Source organism: Eptatretus burgeri, chromosome 7 (assembly GCF_056783735.1).
Source record: "Eptatretus burgeri isolate ZD-2024b chromosome 7, Ebu_testis_v1, whole genome shotgun sequence".
Classification (NCBI taxonomy): domain Eukaryota; kingdom Metazoa; phylum Chordata; class Myxini; order Myxiniformes; family Myxinidae; genus Eptatretus; species Eptatretus burgeri.
Genome location: NC_140967.1, coordinates 20,594,750 through 20,618,869, shown reverse-complemented (window position 1 = coordinate 20,618,869; position 24,120 = coordinate 20,594,750). Strand labels below are relative to the sequence as shown.

At 44.6% G+C, this 24,120-nt stretch overlaps 1 protein-coding gene and 1 long non-coding RNA gene across 3 annotated transcripts in view; one reads left to right on the top strand and one right to left on the bottom strand.

The window, feature by feature from the left end:
• Positions 1 to 11,432, bottom strand: part of LOC147022789 (poly(A) polymerase type 3-like) — a 173,602-nt gene extending 162,170 nt beyond the window's left edge. Inside the window, exon 1 of the mRNA XM_085887581.1 lies at positions 9,851 to 11,432. The gene's annotated coding sequence lies outside the window, so the exon portion shown is untranslated. The remainder of the gene's footprint in view (positions 1 to 9,850) is intronic.
• LOC147022788 (uncharacterized) overlaps positions 1,145 to 24,120 on the top strand; it is a 63,205-nt gene continuing 40,229 nt past the window's right edge. For both annotated transcript variants that reach the window (XR_015059924.1, XR_015059925.1), the window contains exons 1-3: positions 1,145 to 1,368; positions 8,344 to 8,428; positions 21,898 to 22,013. This is a non-coding gene — a long non-coding RNA (uncharacterized LOC147022788). The remainder of the gene's footprint in view (positions 1,369 to 8,343; positions 8,429 to 21,897; positions 22,014 to 24,120) is intronic.

The following is a 24,120-nucleotide window of genomic DNA, read 5'->3' as shown; positions in this document are numbered from 1 at the left end:
CACTGTATGTTGGCTGCAATTGGTATTGGAGGGATGCGTTTTCCTGAACCGCAACAATATATATATATATATATATATATATATATATATATATATATATATATATATATATATATATATATATATATATATATATATATATATATATATATAGTTGCGGGCCGGGGGTCGGGTGAGAATACCATTGGGGGGGGGCTATCTCGGCTCCCACCAGACTCCTCGGAGTTGTAGGCCGTCGCACACAGATAATTTTGTGACGCGATGGGTCGCTAACTGACCGTGGACGCCAATAACTCAACCGTGTGACCTTGCGTCCCCCCGTCTATGGGTTAACCGAGTTACCTAATTAATCATGTGATTTAATTACCGGGGAACACGCCCTCAGTACGCCTTGTCCGAACCGGATCTCTTTACCAAATCGGATGCAGCTGAGCGACACTGCCAAGGACGTACCGGCTAAAAGGAATGGATCATTTACGCTAGGATTCGGACCATGCTGGATCAATGCAAGAAAAGACAAAAACAAGCTGGGAACATTTCTAATAATAATCTATTTACAATGGGGCGAGGAAAGGTATGTGGCACATTTAATGGTTTGATCGGGGTGTGTAATGCAGGGATCGAAAGAACGGTGAGAGGTGCGGCAATATTACAAGCAACTTACGAAAGCAGACACAGAGCAGACTTAACACGAAATAATAATCTTCTGCAATCTTAACTTATGGGGGACAGGCGCCATGACTGACACACACACACACACACACACACACACACACACACACACACACACACACACACACACACACACACACACACACACACACACACACACACACACACACACACACACACACACACACTGAGGAAGAGGAGTTAATCTCAAGAAAGGAGAGGAGATGAGGCTAACGGTCTCGTAATACCTTGCACAGTTGACCGACAGTGCGACTCAGTACATTTTGGGGGACCCTCCGCCAAGCGATCCCAGTTCGAGGATTGGCAAGTTGTCTCCTGCTTCATTACGATGTCGGCGTAGCGCGTGCACCGACCCAGAGAAAGGGCGAGGCCTTCTGGTGTGAGGAAGGGAGGTAGGAGGAGCCAGGTGGGTGGGTGGAGCCAGCAGCGAGAAGCAGGCGAGTGGGCGGTGGAAGGGCGGATTCAGCACGCGAAGTCAAAGATCGAGAGGCAAGCAAATGGCGTAGGCGGATCCAGACGGCGAATGTAGGGATTCCAGAGATTGGGAGGCGAAGATCGAGAGCGAGTGGGTGGAGTGGCAGATGAGAAGGCAGAGCAGCAGGCAAATGCAGAGATTGATCCCCTCCATCGTCCGCGGGAGACACCGGTGGCTACGGTGGCGAGCGAAGATCGACGGTAAGATGTTATTGTAAACCCATACGCAGACCCAAACAAAGAGATGCGCTATGCATGCCCGTACAGTGCGATTGTAATCATCACAGCACTGCGCACGGGTCTGCTATTGTGCATGTGGTTATTTATTCCAGTGGTGATCCTCACAGGTACTGCCTGAGCACGGTGCCGGCCCGATCTGTGTCATGGATTGAAGGAAAGGATTGGATATAAATCAGGGTTGAAAAGAGGATAGATATAATTACGAGATGGAGATTTGGATGAAAGGGCGCGCCACGTGCGTCCCGTACGATCCTGCACTGGAGGTTGTTTTTATTCCATCGTTTAGTTGGTTATTCCTTTTGCCTCCGCGAGAAAATTCATACATGGAGGGTGTTGCTGCGGTTTTCAGAAGCGGCCGTCTGGGTGCGGTGCCTGCTTGGATCTATTTCAGGAATAAGAGGAAAAGAGTTGGAATGACGAGAGAGAAAGAGAGATATAATCAGACCTAACTATGAGATCCACACAACGCATTTCGTCTCGTTTGACCCATTAGACATGAGGGAAAGGTCTAACTGCACATATATTAATGAAATAACTGTGGGGATCACTGTATGATGGATGCCATTGCCTTCAAGGCATGCAGCTTCGAGAACCGCCGCAAAATATATATATATATATATATATATATATATATATATATATATATATATATATATATATATATATATATATATATATATATTCCCTTTTGTTGCCTGATAGCCTGGAATTAAATTGCATTAAATCAGACTTTTTTCCACCTTTATTTCCACATTGTAACCCACAACTTCCAAGGGAAGAAAAAATTCTACAAATTTTAGAAAATTAATTAAAAATCCAAAACCAGAATATCTTGGTTCGATAAGTGTTCACCCCCCCCCCCCTTCCTTGTAATAGCAATTGCAAAGTAGCTCAGTTGTAACCAATCACATTCAAAACCACACACCAAGTTAATTGGCTTCTACCTGTGTTAAATTGTAGTGATTCTGAGTATTTCAGAATAAACTCAATTGTTCCTGGAGGTTTCCTCTGCTGGGTTGTGCATTTCACAGCAAACGCTGAACAATGAGCACCAAGGAGCTTTCAAAAGACCTCTGGGGATAAAGTTGGGGAAAGGCACAGATCAGGGGATGGGTTTAAAATATTTCAAAGACCTTGACTATCCCTTGGAGCACAGTCAAGGCAATCATTAATAAGTGGAAGGGGTATGGTACCACCAAGACCCTGCCTGCCTAGATCAGGCCGTCCCTCCAAACTGGAGACCAAGCAAGGAGACTGATCAGAGAGGCGACCAAGGATTGTTGCTGCCAAATTTGAGCTGGATCGGCCCAGCGGTTTGGTTGGGGAAGTCGCATTAGGAGACGGACGGACGGACCTATGGTGCGCGATGACAATACCTTATGTGGAATTTAAATTCCAGATAAGCTAATAATTGTCAAAGTGAGTGATGATATATGATTGCCTCAAAGAATATTTGAAATAGAAGCCACTAGATAAAATAACGAATTAAAAAAGAATCCGGAAGTTTCGCGCTACCGAAGCAGTCTTGTACATATCACCTTTATACACTGTGATAAGATGACCTTGAGTCGCAGTTTCGGAGATGGAGGTTTTTATTGATTACCATAGAATGCAGTGTCAATTGGCATCATACATAGCCATATGACGGCTTTTTCACCTCGATACCGCACCCTCTCACATGACGCACTGTCTCATGCGATGTATCGATATAAAGCATGGTTCTTGGAAGTATTGTTGTAGGGCCGGGTTTCGGTGGCGAGCACGACCGCTAGGGGGAGCAGTAGAGTCGGCTCCACCAAACACACTGGAATTTAGGTCGTACCTTTCAGATAAATCCGAAAGGTCACGGGTCCCTTATCAGACTGAAGATCGCCAATAGGTTGACCACGTGGGATAGGGTGAATTGCCAATTTCAATACACCTAAATACCCACGTCATCCAAACTACCAGGGAAATTCACCCTCGGCAGGATCTGCATGATCCAGGCCGTTACCGAGCCGGATCTGAGTCGTACCCCGAGCAGAGAGTACCAGATTCCTGCCGGGCCAATTGCACGATTATGGCAACAATGAGGCCTCCTAATTCCGGTCCGCAGCATGGCAAACCAATGATAGAAAGGACAAGGACGGGCTGGGACATTCAACAAGAGGGGATTTATTTACAATGGGGGGAAGGGAACACACAAAGAGCAGAGTTATCACGAATAAGCAATATGCAAAAAAAAAAGACAAGGCACTCAACGATTCTACTTGACAAGATGGGCCCACACACAGACGCACACACACACCCCCACAAGAAATGATGGCCGCAGCCTTTATTGATACCCCCAGCTCGGAGGGAAGGTGAGCTGGAGGTAAGTGCCTGTCCTGGACCTTCCCGCTTTGTGTGGTTTCACCGACTTCAAAACCACTGGTGGGACTCAAACCCACGACCTGCAGTCCACGGCCCTCGTCCCTGGCTGCTCGGCCGCTGCACTGTTCGGTCACCACCACCACGGTGAGCCACCACAAAGGACCGTAGACTGCAATCACCGTGATCCCGCAGAACCCTCGTCGACCACCACTCTGCCGTCGCCACGATCACCCGGTCTCCGTCCTCTCCTTTTTCTTTTTCCCTTCAGGTCCGAGCGATTTCTTTTCTCGGCCCGCTCGCCTCCGATTGGACGGTGGGTTGTCAGGCGACTCGTGGCGGCCTCCCGATTAGCCGGGCCATCTCAGGCGATCCGCTCGCCGTTCGTGATTCGTCCAGGGGGCGTGGCGAGCATCCTCACGGCCCGTCCCCCTGAGAGGCATTCCTCCTTCTTCGGGCGACGTGCCTCCGGATCGGCGGGAATGCCCATTGGCTGAGGTGTTGCGGGAAAGCCCCCCCCCCCACGCGACTGGACAAGGGGTGGAGTCGGAGCTGTGGCGACGAAAATCCCCACCCACGAACACACATGGGCAATGGCGTCGGTGTTGTTATCGAGGTTGTTGGTGATGTAAAAATCCTATCTATAAAATAACTTCGTAGTGCACGTACACTTAATTCCCATTCGACACAAGGGACGGATTCTAACTATACACATATACTTAACAAAATAACTGAGCTACGGGGACTCTGGCTGTTGTGTGCGATGGGTTCCAGATTCGTAACTGTATTAGAAGGCGCTCTGTGTTCCACGGTGTTCAAGTATATAATTCAATTTGAATAAATGTTTAAAGGTATATAAAGAATTTAATTCTGGCTTTAACAGCAGTTTTACCCAGTGTCTATTACACAACCGAACACGTTTCATTATTTCTTTGTGCCTGTTGTATGCGCAGTCAATCAAAGCCGATGGGTCAAACAGAACAGTCCAGAGCTGATGATGCTTCACTGGGATGCGTTTTTTTTCCATCGCTGTCGAGGTTTATCCATGCATTTGCACAATCAAACCTTTTACCAACTCCTCTTGGAGAAACTGAAGATTTTGGAACAATCTGTGAGAAAAAGATGCGTCAAACAAACAGCACTAGTTGCTGCTATATTTGTCACAATGCAGAATCTCAAACAGTTATGCTTCCCTTAGGGCATGGTGTTAATGCTTTTGCTATCTGTCTTCAGGGCATGAATATTTACCCAAGTCCTGCAAAACAGAAATGTTTTTTAAAGTAAGCGATTTGTTTTCTACATTATTCAAGTATATAATTCAATTGAAATTAAATAAAGATTTTGAAGGCTGTAGAAAATGTTTTTTTCAGAAGTTTACCGCCGTTGATGCAGCGTCTTTGCCACCACCTTATTTGACACGTTTAGTTAGTTTTTCATGCCCGTTTGTGTCCTTTTTCACGTACTTAAAAACAGTAACTTTCCTGTTTGGAATGATTTTCAATTTCGTTTGACTGCAAGACAGAGTGAAAATATTGTTGCGAATCCGGGGTGGTGGGGTTCTCACCCGGTCCTAGGCGCCACCCTCATCACCACCGTCTCCGGGGTTTGTAACGCCGGCCGGCTCAGCACAGGCCTCGGGTCACGCGCCTTCAATCGCGGTACCAACGTAATCCTTGTACCTTGCCAGTTGGGGAAATAGAACCCCTGGTTACAGACTGGTTTTGTCAGATGCCGAGCGTTTTCTGCCAGTCTGTAACCATTTTGGTGTTGTATGCCAATCGAACGGATCGTTCCTAGATGCGACACAAATTAATCCATAGTGGCAACTTCATACGAATTAACCAGATTTATTGGGGAACATCAGGGATCACAACACAAGCAAAATTCACGACAATGGTTTTATTAACAATCCTCAACCCGTTCTTAACTAGGGAACCACGGCCTACAGGTTGAGGGGGTCGCTACCGAAATATGCCTTATACAACACGTGCAGACAAAGACAAACAGCATGCATGCAAGACAAGACAGAGTACTTGGTGATGGCTCATGGATGAGAGGAAAGTGTAAAAAAGCACGAATGTCGCTCGTAACAAGTGGATGTCCACGAATTCGAGCCCCCAGCTCGAACGCGCTGCGTGGCAAGATGGCGGCGCTGTACTCTTCCTTTTCCGCACCGCCTGCGGTCTCCGCGCGCTCCGACCACACGCAAGGCCGACGGCACAAGACCGCCAGATCAACGATGGGCTTCAGCCGATCTCTCTCCCGGTCCAGCATACAAATCCAGGCCTGGCCTGTTCTCCAGACAAGGCCCAAGTCAAGGGGCTGAGCTCCGCAGGCGAATCGACAACGTGTCAAGCCGTGAGGTGAGTACGGACGGAGGCTCCACGGCCAGACGCAGGCCGAATCTGTTGATCACCTTCCCGTACAAGTCGATCGTCGACTCCACGTGCAGGCAGCCTCTCAAAGCCGACTGCCGTTTTTGTACTGGCAGATTCCACACTGTCCCTCCTTCGTGCGCTCGCTTCCAAAACACGAGCAGCCTCTCAACTGCCTGCAGCCTTCCAAACTGCCAAACTGGACCTGAACGTGAAGTCTCGTTTTCTCTCTCGTTTTACGAGCACGCCTCTCTCGGCGAAAATAAACCGACCAAAGCTCCTCGCCTTCGCGTCACTTCCTCCCTTTCGCCACACCCTCTCTCCAGGCCACACCCCCTCAGCCGACTCGGAGGGGCCTATCCCAGGATGGGGTAGGAATAGGAGGGATCTCTTGTTTCACCAGCAACGCACAAACAATAAAACAGCCTTTTACATCCCCGACACACATACAATGTACACTTTACCAAACAACCTAACTATACATGCATTTAATGGGGGAACTGAGCTAATCCTATATTTAGTAGTCCAATAAGGGCCATTTCCGTAACAATATCATCTCACTTCTCTCTGCGTGTGTGCAATTTGGACAAATTCAGAGCCAAAGTACTGATAAACTACAGGTTTGTTTTTTTGATTCATGTTCTGATTCGTGTTCAAAATGGAACATTCAATTGATATTAAGTTCATCAATCCTAAACTCATGTTTGTAGACGGACAGACAGACAGAAGTGAACAAATTGCTTAATCCCACTTTTTCACTTAAGTTCATCAATCCTAAACTCATGTTTGTAGACGGACAGACACAGAAGTGAACCAATTGCTTAACCCCACTTTTTCGCTTAAGTTCATCAATCCTAAACTCATGTTTGTAGACGGACAGACACAGAAGTGAACCAATTGCTTAACCCCACTTTTTTCGCTTAAGTTCATCAATCCTAAACTCATGTTTGTGGACGGACATACAGACAGAAGTGAACCAATTGCTTAACCCGACTTTTTCACTTAAGTTCATCAATCCTAAACTCATGTTTGTAGACGGACAGACAGACAGAAGTGAACCAATTGCTTCACCCCACTTTTTCGCTTAGCACGCATGGGGTAACTACAACTGGAAGTCTTCAAGGTTCAATGTCAATCTCGATTGGATTTTTTATATGTTGTACTTATGGACATTATGCACAGCTCCTAGGAAATTAAATTGCGAGGAAAAAAAGTTCAAGTGGGTGTGGCTACGCCCACAAGGGGTGAGGGACACCCCTCATACAAAAAGACACAACTAGACCATGATATCAAGCATGTGTTCAAGTTTCATCAAGATCGCATCAAACGTCACGGAGCTATACTCTGGAGAGAGTCACAAACAGACACACACAGACACAACTAAAATAGTGGTCACTGCTGGCGCCCACGAACCAATATGAAGATCTCTGAGCTGATGTAGTCAAGCCTATTTTGTCCCTTTGGTGATTTCCCATTTTAGGCTATGTTCACATATACATGGATATGGATATGCACATGGTAAAGGCACGCGGGACGACACCGTGTTCACAAACACAGATACAGACAGATACAAATATAAAACGTTTCACAAGTGCGGAAATCGGTTTTTCATGCACAATCGAGCAAGATAGGACCAGCTACGTTAAGGAAGCAACGTTCTCTGCACCACTGACGTCCTCATGCCCCATGACAAAAGCAATGCAGACCTAGACATTGTATCTTTTTTGAGCATATTTGTGCATAGTGAGTTTTGGGTTGTAGAGGCAAGGGTTTCCCCTCATCATCTCCATCAACCTCTTAATTCCTTCAACACTGATCAGAGAGGAATGGCGGGCATGGCATGGTTCTCGATACTCCATGTGTTGAAGATGATGATGTCAATGGTGGCAAATCGCCATTCGGTGTCATTGCGGATCTGATTTCAATTGTGACACGGTGAAATCGCAATACTGTAATCGTATTCTTCTTCTTCTCCTCTTCTCTTCCTCCTCCTCCTCCTCCTTCTTCTTCTTCTTCTTCTTCTTCTTCTTCTTCTTCTTCTTCTTCTTCTTCGATGTGTAGTTTCTGAGAAGAAGGCAATTACCTATTTTGGGGGGCAACCCCCGTACACCCCTTTTGGGCCCAATTTGTTAATGCCGTGAACAAACTTTGGTACATACAAGGTGATGAAGGTTGGGGTAAAGTTTCATCGAAATCGTATGTGTATTTTCAGATAAGAAGTTGCAAGTATTTGTGGACGGACAGACGGACAGGCGGACAATGCGCCATCCCACATGCTCCCCAGAACCGAGTTCCAGGTGAGCTAAAAATAAATAATAATTCACATTTGTGTGACATCCAAAAAGCTAAAGCTTGTGGTGAAATGCCTTAAACAACAAACTATCAACTATGAGCACAACATCGATAAGTAAATGACGATGAGCAAATGCTTAATCAAACTCTTCTTCCAGATTGTTGCTTTTTGTTTGAAAAAGAAAGGGATGAAAGTTAAAATTAAATTTGACTCTTAAGAGCACAACACTTACCAAAGAGTGAGACCCTTCAACACACCATCCTCCCAAATTTATGCTCGTACTCCAGCACTTTGGCAAGTTCTAGAATCATACCTGCTGGCTGTTCTATATTTGTGAACCTTATTTTGTGGATGAATACGTAAAAAATAAATAAATAAATAAATCATACCACAGCAAAAATCTGTCATGATACCTTGTGATAGCATTTTGTATCTGGATTAATAAATGAAGGATACAAGGTAAGAAGGTTGTGTTCAAGAAGAAGAAACGATTTACGAGAGTCTCTTGGTTGGCTGATGGAGCCTGCTGGATAATAACCACTGACGTAATCGGCTGGAGAATCATTAGGAAAGTGGAAGAGAGAGTTACTCAGAAAAAGACGAGTAAAATTAGGACAGCACTGAGGAGAGTGCACACCTCTGCCAGACTGAACAGTTTTGTTTTGTATCCGCTGATAGGGCGGATCTGGATCCCGACCTGAACCAAAATCTAATCTGCTTGTTTTTGTCACCTAACCAACTCATCCACCTTGTTTGGTCATAATCTGTCCACAATATTTTGAGATATCATGCTATATATATGTTGTTGCAGCCACGGGTACCGAGACACCAGCTTGTCACTCAGGGGGAATAATCTCCGGTTGTCCTCGGTAGAGCTGGTCCTGGGGCCACCGCTCACAATTAACGTTATGGTACGGTGGGTTGTTTTAAAACCATGCACGCCACCCAGTCAACCACGAGCTCCAGTGTCCGCCGTCTATTCCGTTTAACTAGAGGTCACGTGGTTACCTGAGCGGGGAGCGCGCCCTCGGCAAAGCACCAATATTATCTGATTAGATTTTAATTAGAGCGGCCGAGCATTTTAACCGCTGGTGCATGTTGACAACTTTTTGGTGAAATCTGTGGTAATTACCTCCCAGTCTATCACGGTTCAGACAATGCTAGACCAATAGAAGGAAAGGACAAACACGGACAGGTTGGAAATCGACAAATAATTTATTAATAATAAAATAAATAAATAAAAAGAACATTTTATTTGCTGAGGTAAATAAAGAATGAATTTCAAAGCAAAATCAATCAAAATGCCAGGAAAGAGACAAAGATCAGAAGCTTATCGGGGGTCGACTTACAGCTAAACACAGACAAAGGATACCCAGCAGATCATTCAGGGGAGGGGAGGGGGGGGGAAGAGAATCGTCTCGCTCACCAGAAAGTCGTCCATGAAGCAAAAACGTCCTGAAAATGCGTGCATGCATGTCACGTCCGTCGCCAGCACCCAGCTTTGCCGTGCACCCTCTCGTGGGGCAGCCTTGAACGCCAGTCAAAGTCTGGAGGGCACCGTGAACGTCCGTCGCGGGTTTAGACCTGGTGTTGCTGGTGATCGACACGTGCCTCACTTGTTGGCGGCGCTGCTCACACCCACACGCGCACCACACGCTCGCTTGCTGAAGCACTGGAAGGGTGAATTGTCTCGTCGGCGCTGGTTAGACACCCGCTTCTGGGTCGCTTCTCTCACCCTTTGCTTTTTCCTCTCTGGACTTTTTCTCCTCAGACTTTTTCTCCTCACAGAACGTCCCTCTTTCGCTCGTTTTTTAATATCTCAGAACGTCCCTCTTTCGCTCGTTTTTTTAATATCTTAGAACGTCTCTCTTTCGCTCGTTTTTTTTAATATCTCAGAACGTCCCTCTTTCGCTCGTTGTTTTAATATCTCAGAACGTCCCTCTTTCGCTCGTTTTTTTAATATCTCAGAACGTCCCTCTTTCGCTCGTTTTTTTAATATCTCAGAACGTCCCTCTTTCGCTCGTTGTTTTAATATCTCAGAACGTCCCTCTTTCGCTCGTTTTTTTAATATCTCAGAACGTCCCTCTTTCACTCGTTTTTTTAATATCTCAGAACGTCTCTCCTCACAGAATGTCTCTCCTCACAGAACGTCCCTCTTTCGCTCGTTTTTTTAATATCTCAGAACGTCTCTCCTCACAGAACACCTCTCCTCACAGAACGTCTCTCATCACAGAACGTCCCTCTTTCACTCGTTTTTTTTAATATCACAGAACGTCTCTCCTCACAGAACGTCCCTCTTACGCTCATTTTTTAATATCACAGAACGTCTCTCCTCACAGAATGTCCCTCTTTCGCTCGTTTTTTTTAATATCTCAGAACGTCTCTCCTCGCAGAAGGTCCCTCTTTCGCTCGTTTTTTTAATATCTCAGAACGTCTCTCGTCACAGAACGTCTCTCTTTCGCTCGTTTTTTTTAATATCTCAGAACGTTTCTCCTCACAGAACACCTCTCCTCACAGAACGTCCCTCTCGTTTTTTTACATCTCAGAATGTCTCTCTTTCTCCTCAGAACGTCTCCCTTTCGCTCATTTTTTTTTTTAATCTCAGAACGTCTCTCCTCCAGAACGTCCCTCTTTCGCTCGTTTTTTAATATCTCAGAATGTCTCCTCACAGAATGTCCCGCTTTTGCTCGTTTTTTTAATATCTCAGAACAACTCTCTTCACAGAACGTCCCTCTTTCGCTCGTTTTTTTACATCTCAGAACGTCTCTCTTTCTCCTCAGAACGTCTCTCTTTTGCTCGTTTTTTTTTTTAATATCTCAGAACACCTCTCCTTAAAGAACACCTCTCCTCACAGAACGCCCCTCTTTCGCTCGTTTTTTTTACATCTCAGAACGTCTCTCTTTCTCCTCAGAACGTACCTCTTTTGCTCGTTTTTTTTTTAAATATCTCAGAACACCTCTCCTCACAGAACACCTCTCCTCACAGAACGCCCCTCTTTCGCTCGTTTTTTTTACATCTCAGAACGTCTCTCTTTCTCCTCAGAACGTCCCTCTTTTGCTCGTTTTTTTTTAATATCTCAGAACACCTCTCCTCACAGAACACCTCTCCTCACAGAACACCTCTCCTCACAGAACACCTCTCCTCACAGAACGTCCCTCTTTCACTCGTTTTTTTTACATCTCAGAACGGCTCTCCTCACAGAACACCTCTCCTCACAGAACACCTCTCCTCACAGAACACCTCTCCTCACAGAACACCTCTCCTCACAGAACGTCCCTCTTTTGCTCGTTTTTTTTTACATCTCAGAACGTCTCTCCACACAGAACACCTCTCCTCACAGAACACCTCTCCTCACAGAACACCTCTCCTCACAGAACGTCCCTCTTTTGCTCGTTTTTTTTACATCTCAGAACGGCTCTCCTCACAGAACACCTCTCCTCACAGAACGTCCCTCTTTCACTCGTTTTTTTTTACATCTCAGAACGGCTCTCCTCACAGAACGTCTCTCCTCACAGAACGTCCCTCTTTTGCTCGTTTTTTTTTTACATCTCAGAACGTCTCTCTTTCTCCTCAGAATGTCTCTCTTTCGCTCGTTTTTTTAATATCTCAGAACGTCTCTCCTCACAGAACACCTCTCCTCACAGAACGTCCCTCTTTTGCTCGTTTTTTTTACATCTCAGAACGTCTCTCCTCACAGAACACCTCTCCTCACAGAACGTCTCTCCTCACAGAACGTCCCTCTTTTGCTCGTTTTTTTACATCTCAGAACGTCTCTCCTCACAGAACACCTCTCCTCACAGAACGTCCATCTTTCGCTCGTTTTTTTTACATCTCAGAACGTCTCTCTTTCCCTCAGAACGTCTCTCTTTTGCTCGTTTTTTTTAATATCTCAGAACACCTCTCCTCACAGAACACCTCTCCTCACAGAACGTCCCTCTTTCGCTCGTTTTTTTTACATCTCAGAACGGCTCTCCTCACAGAACACCTCTCCTCACAGAACACCTCTCCTCACAGAAAATCCCTCTTTCGCTCGTTTTTTTTTTTACATCTCAGAACGGCTCTCCTCACAGAACGTCTCTCCTCACAGAACGTCCCTCTTTTGCTCGTTTTTTTTACATCTCAGAACGTCTCTCTTTCTCCTCAGAATGTCTCTCTTTTGCTCGTTTTTTTTAATATCTCAGAACGTCTCTCCTCACAGAACACCTCTCCTCACAGAACGTCCCTCTTTTGCTCGTTTTTTTTACATCTCAGAACGGCTCTCCTCACAGAACACCTCTCCTCACAGAACGTCCCTCTTTTGCTCGTTTTTTTACATCTCAGAACGTCTCTCCTCACAGAACACCTCTCCTCACAGAACGTCTCTCCTCACAGAACGTCCCTCTTTTGCTCGTTTTTTTTACATCTCAGAACGTCTCTCCTCACAGAACACCTCTCCTCACAGAACACCTCTCCTCACAGAACGCCCCTCTTTCGCTCGTTTTTTTTACATCTCAGAACGTCTCTCTTTCTCCTCAGAACGTCCCTCTTTTGCTCGTTTTTTTTTTAATATCTCAGAACACCTCTCCTCACAGAACACCTCTCCTCACAGAACGTCCCTCTTTCGCTCGTTTTTTTTACATCTCAGAACGGCTCTCCTCACAGAACGGCTCTCCTCACAGAACGTCCCTCTTTTGCTCGTTTTTTTTACATCTCAGAACGGCTCTCCTCACAGAACACCTCTCCTCACAGAACGTCCCTCTTTTGCTCGTTTTTTTACATCTCAGAACGTCTCTCCTCACAGAACACCTCTCCTCACAGAACGTCTCTCCTCACAGAACGTCCCTCTTTTGCTCGTTTTTTTTACATCTCAGAACGTCTCTCCTCACAGAACACCTCTCCTCACAGAACACCTCTCCTCACAGAACGCCCCTCTTTCGCTCGTTTTTTTTACATCTCAGAACGTCTCTCTTTCTCCTCAGAACGTCCCTCTTTTGCTCGTTTTTTTTTTAATATCTCAGAACACCTCTCCTCACAGAACACCTCTCCTCACAGAACGTCCCTCTTTCGCTCGTTTTTTTTACATCTCAGAACGGCTCTCCTCACAGAACGGCTCTCCTCACAGAACGTCCCTCTTTTGCTCGTTTTTTTACATCTCAGAACGTCTCTCTTTCTCCTCAGAACGTCTCTCTTTCGCTCGTTTTTTTAATATCTCAGAACATCTCTCCTCACAGAACACCTCTCCTCACAGAACGTCCCTCTTTCGCTCGTTTTTTTACATCTCAGAACGTCTCTCCTTCTCCTCAGAACGTCTCTTTCACTCGTTTTTTTAATATCTCAGAACACCTCTCCTCACAGAACGTCCCTCTTTCGCTCGTTTTTTTACATCTCAGAATGTCACTCTTTCTCCTCAGAACGTCTCTCTTTCACTCGTTTTTTTAATATCTCAGAACGTCTCTCCTCACAGAACGTCCCTCTTTCGCTCGTTTTTTTTACATCCCAGAATGTCTCTCTTTCTCCTCACAGAACGTCCCTCTTTCGCTCGTTTTTTTTTTACATCTCAGAATGTCTCTCTTTCTCCTCAGAACGTCTTTCTTTCGCTCGTTTTTTTTAATATCTCAGAACGTCTCTCCTCACAGAACGTCCCTCTTTCGCTCGTTTTTTTACATCTCAGAATGTCTCTCTTTCTCCTCAGACCGTATCTCTTTCTCTTCAGAACGTCCCTCACGCTTTCTCTCGCTCGTTTTTATATCCCGGGCCGTCTCCGCGGGGTGCCGTCCGCCCCAAGCTCACCCTGCCCCACTGGGGCACGGTTACCATGACGACCCGTGCGCTCTCAAAAAAGGCGGACGTCAGAGTTCGCGAAAGAATGCTACTGAGGAAAAACGAGGGCATGCTTCAGAGCTCATGAAAGAAATGTGTGTGAACGTGTTTGTCGTAAAGAAAAAATCTTCCCATAGAGAGGGGATCTATTCTTCACCCTTCTCAACGCATCACATTTAAAATCCCATTAGACATGGGGATGGGGCTAATCTGAACATGCATTTAAGGAAATAACTGTCTGAGGACCTGGATGTGTGGATGCGTTCATCAGACCGGATTCTGAAATCCGTAACAATATATATCGTTTTTGGCACTATCTCCCAATGGCGAAGAATCACTAAAAATTTTTTTTTTATTGGATCCGGATCTTCATCAAATTCGAATCAATTCGTACCTGTCACACACCCAACCTGCCCACCAAGTTTCGTCCAAATCCATCCATACCTTTTTGGTGAGATATCCTGCTCACAGCCAAACATGGGTGAATACATAATAACGTCCATTCACCTTCAGTGGTGGAGCTAAAGAAGATCTTCCCAAGTTTTGTCCATTTTTAGCCACCTGTTTTGAGGTGTGGCAATTTTCAGCGACCTTGAGTAAAATTTCTTTGAAGATGGGAAGACTTTCCAAAATTAAAATTGCTGCGATGATTGAGGTTCATCATTGTTTAGTCAAATATGTCTTCTCTGACAATATTCACACCATACTTTTGAAAAACCCTTATCAAAGGTCCAGTTCCTCACAGCCTACTGTTTTCTCTCCCAAGCTTTCTTTTTCTTCTCCTCAAACCAATCATCTTAACACATGCTCAACTTACTTTGGACCGAAGGTGTCAGTTTCACTGGTCATCTTCAGAGTGCTGCCAAAGTACTTCAGGGGTCTGGTGATTTGCCGTCACTGTATGGTCAACACTGTAGTGTGTAGAGCACTCTCCCTGATTAGTTAAGAATCTTCTCACCTATAAACATCAAACATTCTTTTGTGAGTTCTTCCATACAAACCTTATCTTCTTATTGTGCCAACTCTTCGTATCTTACCTGTCCTTCTTTCAACCAGTGGAGCACAGAGAACTGTGATCATTGCAATTGCTGCCAAACAACTTGCCTTTTCCATTCGGAATGCCAACATCTTTCCACAAGGTTAATAGTCATTCGATAACAGGACAGTAGACAATGACGTTTTCATCTTGTATCTGAACTTAAAATTGACTCTCTCCTCTGAGTTCTGATGGTATCTCATCAAGTTAAACATGTGCTAAATGGACGTCACATCAGATAGTTTCTATCCCCATCCATGTCAAAGGCTGGAAAGACGTTTACTTTTTATGAGGTCTTGAAGACATCCCTTTCTTTCCTCATCATTGTTCCCTGTGTTGTCCTAATCTATGGTCAAAGTGAACTTTGCGGTTGGCAGTATAGCCTAGGAGGTATGCACATTCACCTCTGAGCTACCTAGCCTGGGTTCCAACCTCAGCCCTAGTCTGAACCAGTCAACAGCCGAGCCAGGGTTTGAAACTCTGCTAACGGGGAAATGGAAGCCTAGCTATAAACTGTCACCCTGGTGTTCCGCATGCAAGGCGAGGCATCACTACGTGTTCTGTCTCTCGGATGGATGGTAAGCATGGTGTCCCTTCTGCTAGCACGAGTTGGTATATGTTCAAGATCCCACACAGTGTCCTTCGTGAAGAGAAGGTGAGTTTTCGCCGGCACCTTGAATAAATTACAAATTCCTGCATTAACCTGCAGGGGGAATTACAACAGCAGCCCAATGACACCCTCAGAAAATTATGCTATCCGCAGCTGTGTGAAGAGGAAGACCCAGAAGAGGAGGAATAAGGTGAACTTTTCTCCCAATAAGGTGGAAAATTTCTCGTTAGGCTCTGCAATTAATGGTATCAATTTTTCCAGGTTCTCAAATCCTGCATTGAACCGACAAGTCTACCAAGCATTCTTTCCCAGATGTATTGTGTGCTACAGCTTGAAAGGTAGCAAGCAAGCAACCATTTTTTTCAGCTTGCAAGGCAGCAAAACACCTTCAGTCCTCAACAAAGGTGTTGGATTGATTTACTCAATCACAGAGCTGTTTGACTCCATCCCATCATAAACAGTCGTGCAATCTATTAATGCAGCTGACATAAAGTCATTGATTTCTTGATCATACACTAGCATTGTGGTTTTCAGACTGGTTGATCTATGTTAGACATGCTTTTTCTTCTTTAATAACAATAGGTGGAAATGCTCAACTTCAAGCAAGAAGGAAGCGCCATCTCCAGAGACATATGCCACATCTTCAACAGGATCTGGCACCGAGCTATTCTCGCTAAGCTTTTCCCCAGTGTCATAAAAGGCATCTGCCTGGCAGATTTCTTTTGCACTCGCAAGCAGCATGTTGCTGTCATTGTGATCTTTTCTTCTGATCTGCCCCATTAGAAGGCTGTCAGCCCCAAAAACAACGGGTCTGGTCGTCGTAGAGGAATATGCTGTGGACATGGTATACAGGTGGTCACGACAAATCATGAACATCACTGTGCCTAAACACCAATCCTATGGGCAGGTCACCTGCATTCTATCGTAGGGTATGAAATGTCTGATGAGCAGCCATGGCAATGTAACCCACACCAGTTAGAGCAATGCAACAAGGCTTTACTCACTCCACTACAAAGCCACTCTCAAAAGCAACATCTTGGGACAAGTTTTCTCTTCATGCAGGATGTATAGTCATGGAAGAGATGGATGATAGATGGTAAAAGGTAACATACTGACAGTTGGGCAACAGTTTGACAAAACAAGTGAGGGATAATAATGAACAGGAAAATAAGAGAGGAGGGGAGGAAACACTAAGCTACACGTAAGAGGGTTAGGTGAGGGAGGGTTAATGGGAGTAGAAAAGATTGTGTTGGGATGGTAGATAACGTGAGATGGTTGTGTACTGCAATTAATTTGTGTTTGTATGCTTCCTTGTACATCCCTCTTTGTAGTTTATGTCAGACAATTTATTACTGAAGAAACCACCAGGTTGCAACAGCCGACCTGTGTGGTTTTCAAAAAGATAGGAAATTGAACTGGTTCATGTGGTGATGGTGGTTCCACAATGCCGTTAGGTAGAAAATAATAAAAACTGCACCATACTCGATTTACAGAGCATTGGTGCTGCCAAAGCAGTTTTTATTATTAATTTTTTTTTAGCAACGGTTATACTGGGTGGTTTGCCTTTGCCTTCCCAGAATTGTTTGTCCATGCTCTATCCTTTTAAATGCTGGGCGAGGAAGCAGCACATACCATCGTTAAAGTCTTGGTGTGACTTGGCAGGGTTTGAACCACGAACATCCCAGGCACTATAACAAGAACGCCACCTTGTCTGGTTGCCGGTTAGATTAGGAATCTGGTTAGGTAGAGAGTTACACATTATTTCAACGCAGCAACAATTGTATCATTTGATATCTCTCAACTTCGCTCGACTTTACAAGGCTAAAGGCCCGGTCACACCTTGACGTTTTAGCCAACGTATGCCGATTTTTGAATTTTTTCTCTAAAACGCTGGCACACGTTGAATACGTTATGGGTAAGTTTTGATAACATTGAGAGCACGCTGAAAAACACTGCCATACGTCGTTGTACGTTGGCTTTAAACGTTGTACTTTTTGGATGTCCTCAAATTTTTTCATGTTTGAAATTTCACGACGTATGCCGGCGTATGACTCACACGTTCCGCTACGCTGGCCACAAGTTGTATGCACGGTCTGCGATCGTTGACAGACGTCAACACATGCTACTTGTAAGTTAATCATAAGTTGAGACACGCCGAGGTAATGTTTAGCGTACCCGAAACTTATTTCTAACCTATGATTAACGTGTTGTTGGCACGTTACGCGATCGTTGCCACACGTCGACAGACGTTACTTTTAAGTTACTCATAGGCTGAAAGACGTCGGTATAATGGATCGTCCTTGCGTCAGCGTCCACGGCCACGGCCAGGACACTTATTTGCAGCATTCTTCAAACTTTTCTTCGGCATGACGAGGATGTTCACACTTCGATGTCTAGCTTGGCTATGATTCCAATTGTCCATCGGCAGCGTCTATTTAAAATAGTCGAGTTTGAGCGTTTTAACACGTTCAGAAGAAACGCTTCAAATTTCCAAACCCCAGCGTCAAAAAACAAAGGCGAGTGACAGCAATTTAAATCGTTCATTGTAAACAATGAAAATAGCTGAGTGGTACCGTTTAAAAGTCGTTGAGTGTAAAAAAATCCAATTGTTGAGCGCAAGCGTCTACTTTCAATAGTGGAGATGCAGCCATTTAAATCGTTGAGTTTATCATTTAAATCGTTAAATCGTTAAACGCAAGGACGATCCATCATAACCCACACCCTCCCCCTCACACTCACCTACTACTGCCAACATGAACAAACTACTACTAATACTAATACTAATACTGATACTGTTACTGCTGACATGGACATCGACTCAAAAAGGACTCGAAAACACTGTTGGGTTCCCCTTTTATGAGCACCATTTTTATATACCAATTCCCAAAACCGCTAGGAACACGTCTTTATATGGCAGTTGTAAGCTAGAAACACGTTAATTTATTTTTTTTGTCAACCGGAAGACGTCATTGGAATACGTCTACATACGTCGATGTGTGTTGGGACTACGTAAAGAATTGGTTCAAAGCACGTCAAACATAAGTTAGAAATAAGTTTCGCGTAAAAAAGACATTACCGCGACGTGTTTCGACTTATGAGTAGCTTATAAGTAGCCTTTGTGGACGTGTGTAAGCGTCCACATATCGTGTGTAAAACTTATCCCCATCGCATGCGGAACGTGTGTCATACGCCGAGTACGTCGTAAAATTTTGAACATGTTTAAAATTTATTGACGTACTCTACTTACTACGACGTATGATAGCATACTTTAGTGTTGTACTCACGTATACCAAACTTACTCATACCGTATTTGACGTGCCCCAACGTTTTAGACACATTTTTCTTAGGTCGGCATACGCTGGCAAGATCGCCAAGGTGTGACCGCGATATTGACACTTCCATTTCTACGGCAGTTATGATTCGAATCGTTGTGCGTCAGCCTTTTAATAGTCTATGTCACGACATAGTCGGCGATGCGTGCAACGCGCTATGCCTAAGTTAGACTATCGTTTGGCATCGGTTGTGTAGGCCGATAACAACAGGTTCAGCATTCGTTGGTATAAGTTATCTATAACACAACGAAACGTTCTGTGTCCGTTACCAATGCGTTATACATAAGACCAAGTCGCTATGAATACGTCCGAATCTTTAAAAAAACAACAACAAAAGTTCAACGTAAGCCAGCGTTTTGCATACATTTTAATACGTTGCCATCGCTGGCTAAAACGTCAAGGTGTGACCGGGCCTTTAGATACTGTATTTCAGGAAAGTGGTTATCGTCTCTGTGGGCCAGCCTTTCTGTTCCATACTTTGTATCCTATGTTAAGGTATTGCGCTTCACAGGTATTTTCTAGTTAGAAGACAAGACAAAGGCCTGGTCTTTCACAACCAAGACAAATTTGGGTTGAAAAAAAAAAAAAAAAACAGAAACAAATTTCACACTTGCTCGTTATTGCAATCACTAAATGCCCACCTCTGTCTCTCTTTGTCTCTTTGTCTCTTTGTCTCTTTGTCTCTTTGTCTCTTTGTCTCTTTGTCTCTTTGTCTCTCTGTCTCTCTCTCTCTCTCTCTCTCTCTCTCTCTCTCTCTCTCTCTCTCTCTCTCTCTCTCTCTCTCTCTCTCTCTCTCTCTCTCACACTCTCTCTCTCTCTCATATGCTTAAAACGAGGCACACGATGCCTGCAGTCTCAAACAACACTCAATGGTTGAAACGTAGGACCTGAGCCTTGCCTGCTGAGCAGCTACTCCAGTTAGTGGCGCCTTCATTTTTGAATGTCACCAAATGCAACAAGAAATACCGTCGTCATCAGTAGTTTCATCGAGATGATCAGTCATAATGGATAAATAATGTATTATTTGGAATGAAGAAATATTTATTTTATAAAAGGAGCCATGTTTGTCTGTCTGTCTGTCTCGTCGTGCTATAACTTGAGAACGGATTAACAGATTTCAATGAAACCAACGACAGTGGATTCAGGAAACTTCCAGGAAGGTTTGTGATGCAAAAAAAAAAAAAAAACAATAAAAAATAAAAGGACGATTTGTGTGTGGGTACATGGGTACATGTGGCAAAACTGCAAATGCCAACTTGGGCTGCTGGTCACCTCCGCTCGGAGGGCAGGATCTCCCAGGAAACTCTTTTGGTTAACTTGAGAATGGATTAATGGATTTCAATGAAGCCATCGAAGGTGGATTCAGGAAACTCCCAGGAAGGTTTGTGATGCAAAAAAAAAGAAGAAGAAAAAATGACGGTTTGGGTGCATGGGCACACGTGGCGACACTGCAAATGTCAACTTCCAATGCTGGCTATCCCTGCAAGAAGGGCAGGGTCTCCCAGAAATCCTTTTTCGTTCTTTCTCCAGAGATTAGCCATCACAGCAAAGATTGGTAATCCCACCAGTTGTTTAGTTGAAAGTAAGTTTTTCTGAACAGTACGCAGGGTGGGGTAAAGTTGGTCAAGGATTAGTGGGGACGGGAATGGGAGGGGGGCTGGGGGCGATAGAGTAATGGAAAAGAGGTTGTAAAAGTGAGACAAGAGAAAGTCAGGGAATTGAAGAGGAATGTCGGTGCTGGGGGGGGGGGGGGAGGGAGGGATTCCAAAATTGTGCCAGCCTGCTTACATAATATGTATATTTCCCAAAATGGCAATTGCTTATGATAGGCTAAGGTCTGTTGCTAAAAGTTTTGATTCATTTAGGGATTTTTAAGCAGGAATTAAAGGGCTGAGAACTATATGATCTGGCAAGCTTTCAGACATGTTATCTCCACTGGAGACCCTTATGACCTAAAGTGGGAATAAGGTACAGCATTAGTTCACTTTGTCATCCTTTTGCCTTGAGTTAGTGGGATTATCTGCCAAGAATACAATTCAGCAGTGCGTCACGTTCCCATTAAAAGCTATTTGGAGTGGTTTTGTATTGTGCCATGACCTTGTAGCCTGCATCTTTTTCATCGCCAATCCACTAGGCTTGCGGCCTTGTACAATGGGTGAAGCAATTCATTTATTATTTTATACATTTGTTGGGACAAGTAGGAAGGCCTAGAGGTATTCACACTCACCTCTGAGCTGTCTAGCCTGGGTTTGAATCTTGATCCAGTGAAAACTGTCATCCTGGTATTTGAGAGGCAGGGAGATTCATCAATGTGTGTGCCGTCTCTCGGAAAGACGTTAAACGGGCGTCCCATCTGCTGGCATTCAATGGTGGGCGTTAACGATTCCACGGTGTCCTCCATGAAGGGGAGGCGCGCTATCACTGGCACCCTGAACAACTTCCAAATTCCTGCCATGACGACCCGACCTGGATTGCAACCCCAGCCATAGGAACTGCTTTGGCAGCACCGACGCTCGATAGAGCGTGCCTCATGATATGATCTGATATACTTGCTGATTTTTGAAAGGAAATCTGTGCATTGGACTTTTTCACACGTGAAAATTTCGTGGGGGTGGGAAATTTCTATGATGTGACATTATTTATATAACAATGCGTATGTACTTCTTACCGTGGTGCTGTCGTTTGCTTGTTCCAAGGACCCCAAGCGCTATACCAGCTATATCATCACTTTGTCAATATCAGAAGGGTCACCATGCTGGAAAGGTCAAGGAGTCAGGACCAGACAACAAGTGATCCCTCATCAATTACAATGGTAAGCCTGGATGCCAAAAACCCCTTCAGTGTGCCAAAAAACCCTTCAACATGACGTCATGGGAACAGAATCGTGCTCCTGCAGTGGTCCAAAGAGGCCGGCCGAGTCAAGTTCTCCACTTTCACCCCTTTCATAATCTTGACAGACAATATTGGACAGACCGATGGTCCCATATCTATTTTGTAAATGACCATTATAACAATGAACTGGTGTTTCATACACAGCTCATACAGTATGTCTGATAAGTGCATCACAGAATCCAAAACAGGAGGGTCAGAAATAGCTCAATAAATATTGCTTTGGGAGCTCGTGAAGGTTCAGGACAGACCCAAAGTCCCAATGAAAACTTATTAGGAGAGTATTATCTTCGTGCTTCATTGTGACTTTTTACGTTGGACCACCAAATGTGTCAATCAATCTACCATGCCCCTCTGACAAGTCGGGTAAATGAAACTGCAGACCATGCAATGACGTCATAGAGTGGATGGCTGCCACATTATTCCAGGAGTCGATATGTAGTGACTTCACATTTACAAATGGCCTTAAATACATGCATGTTTCCAAAAAGACAGATGGCAATGAAACGTATCACCTTGATGTATGCAAATGTGTGTAGGAGGGAATTTTCTAATATTAATGTGGGAAACTAATGGTACATGAAGTGTGAGCTAGAAAATCAAAGCAGCGTAATGAACAAAGCTAGAGAGGTGTCCATATGGAATCTTCACACTTGAATGTTCTGTTTAGTTTTCCAAAATGCAAAACAGTACTTTTCTAATTTCCCTGCAAATGAAAGGAATGCAAATGAAATGGAATCCTCTTAATCTGCGCATAATTTAAGAGAAAAGTCATTATCCCGCTGATGTTATTTTATTAAGCGTCCAAATTCGGCTTGCCGATGCAAGTAATTTCTTATATCGAGGGTTATAATGCAGATTTCTCACTTTCTTCATATCATGATTAGAAATCGGAGATTAATGCTCCAAAGACTCGAGAGAAAGAGAGAATGGAAAAAAAAGGACTTCCATGTTAAATATTTTGTTTCCAATGCGGTGATGCTTGGCGGTGACCCGTTCGGGTCTTGCGTGTGATTTTTGATATTTTACCGTTCGATATTCGATATTCGATATTCGATATGTGATATTTTACTGTTTAGCCATTTTGGTTGCATGTCTCTTTGTCGAATCCGACTGTCTACATCATCGCACCACGTTCACCCGTCAACAAACCGCCTGAGGTTTGTCTGTTTGCCTCCAGAGTTAGCATGGGGTGAACTTTCATCTCGTTCACCTTACTTTGATACCGCCGTGCCTGATGGCCAGGCCGTTCTGCTTGCGGCAGAGACTTCAGCACGAGCCTAACGACCATTGGTGATCCTGTAAATTGGGTCGTAAGCGCGGCCAATTAAAGGCTTGCTGCCACTGCCGCTATTGCTCCCCCGAGTGTTGGAATGGCTCTGGTGAAGTTACCACTGATTTTGCCCACCTGATCGGCCCATTTTCATGGTACTTAAGGCCTCGGAGGGAGGTAAGGGCAAGCGGGCCTCTCCACTGTAATACCTCTACTGGGCCAGTTTGGGACGGTCTAGACGTCCGTTAGACGTTGCCCTTTTTACGCACCAAGCTGCGGTAAAGAACTGATGATAAAAACCGATTGGTGCCCACACTTAGACAACCTGCTCGGACAAACGACACCACCGAACGCTCCATTGAAGGCAGTTAGGAACATAAGGGCTTAATGTACCCAGAAAAACATCTGCCTGGAGCCGCCTCGAGTGTGGCAATTGGCGGTGTAATTATTTTGGCATGTACGCCGGCATGCACGAACAGTAACGTGTCCATACGTACACACTCAAACAAATTTCTTTACTTACCATTCCATCCACAAGGACAGTCAGTATACCAATGCAACTTTTCATAGCAGTCCACTGTAACCGATAACCTTAACATAGCACAGTGTAAGACATGCTAAGTAGACCTGGTATGATCATGATTGTAACACAGTGGGAAAGGGATGCATCAATGAGATTACAGGAGAAAAATGTTTTTTTTTTTTTTGGTCGAAAACAAATAAAACTAGAGGGGGAGCACTCGGTAGAGTGCAAAAC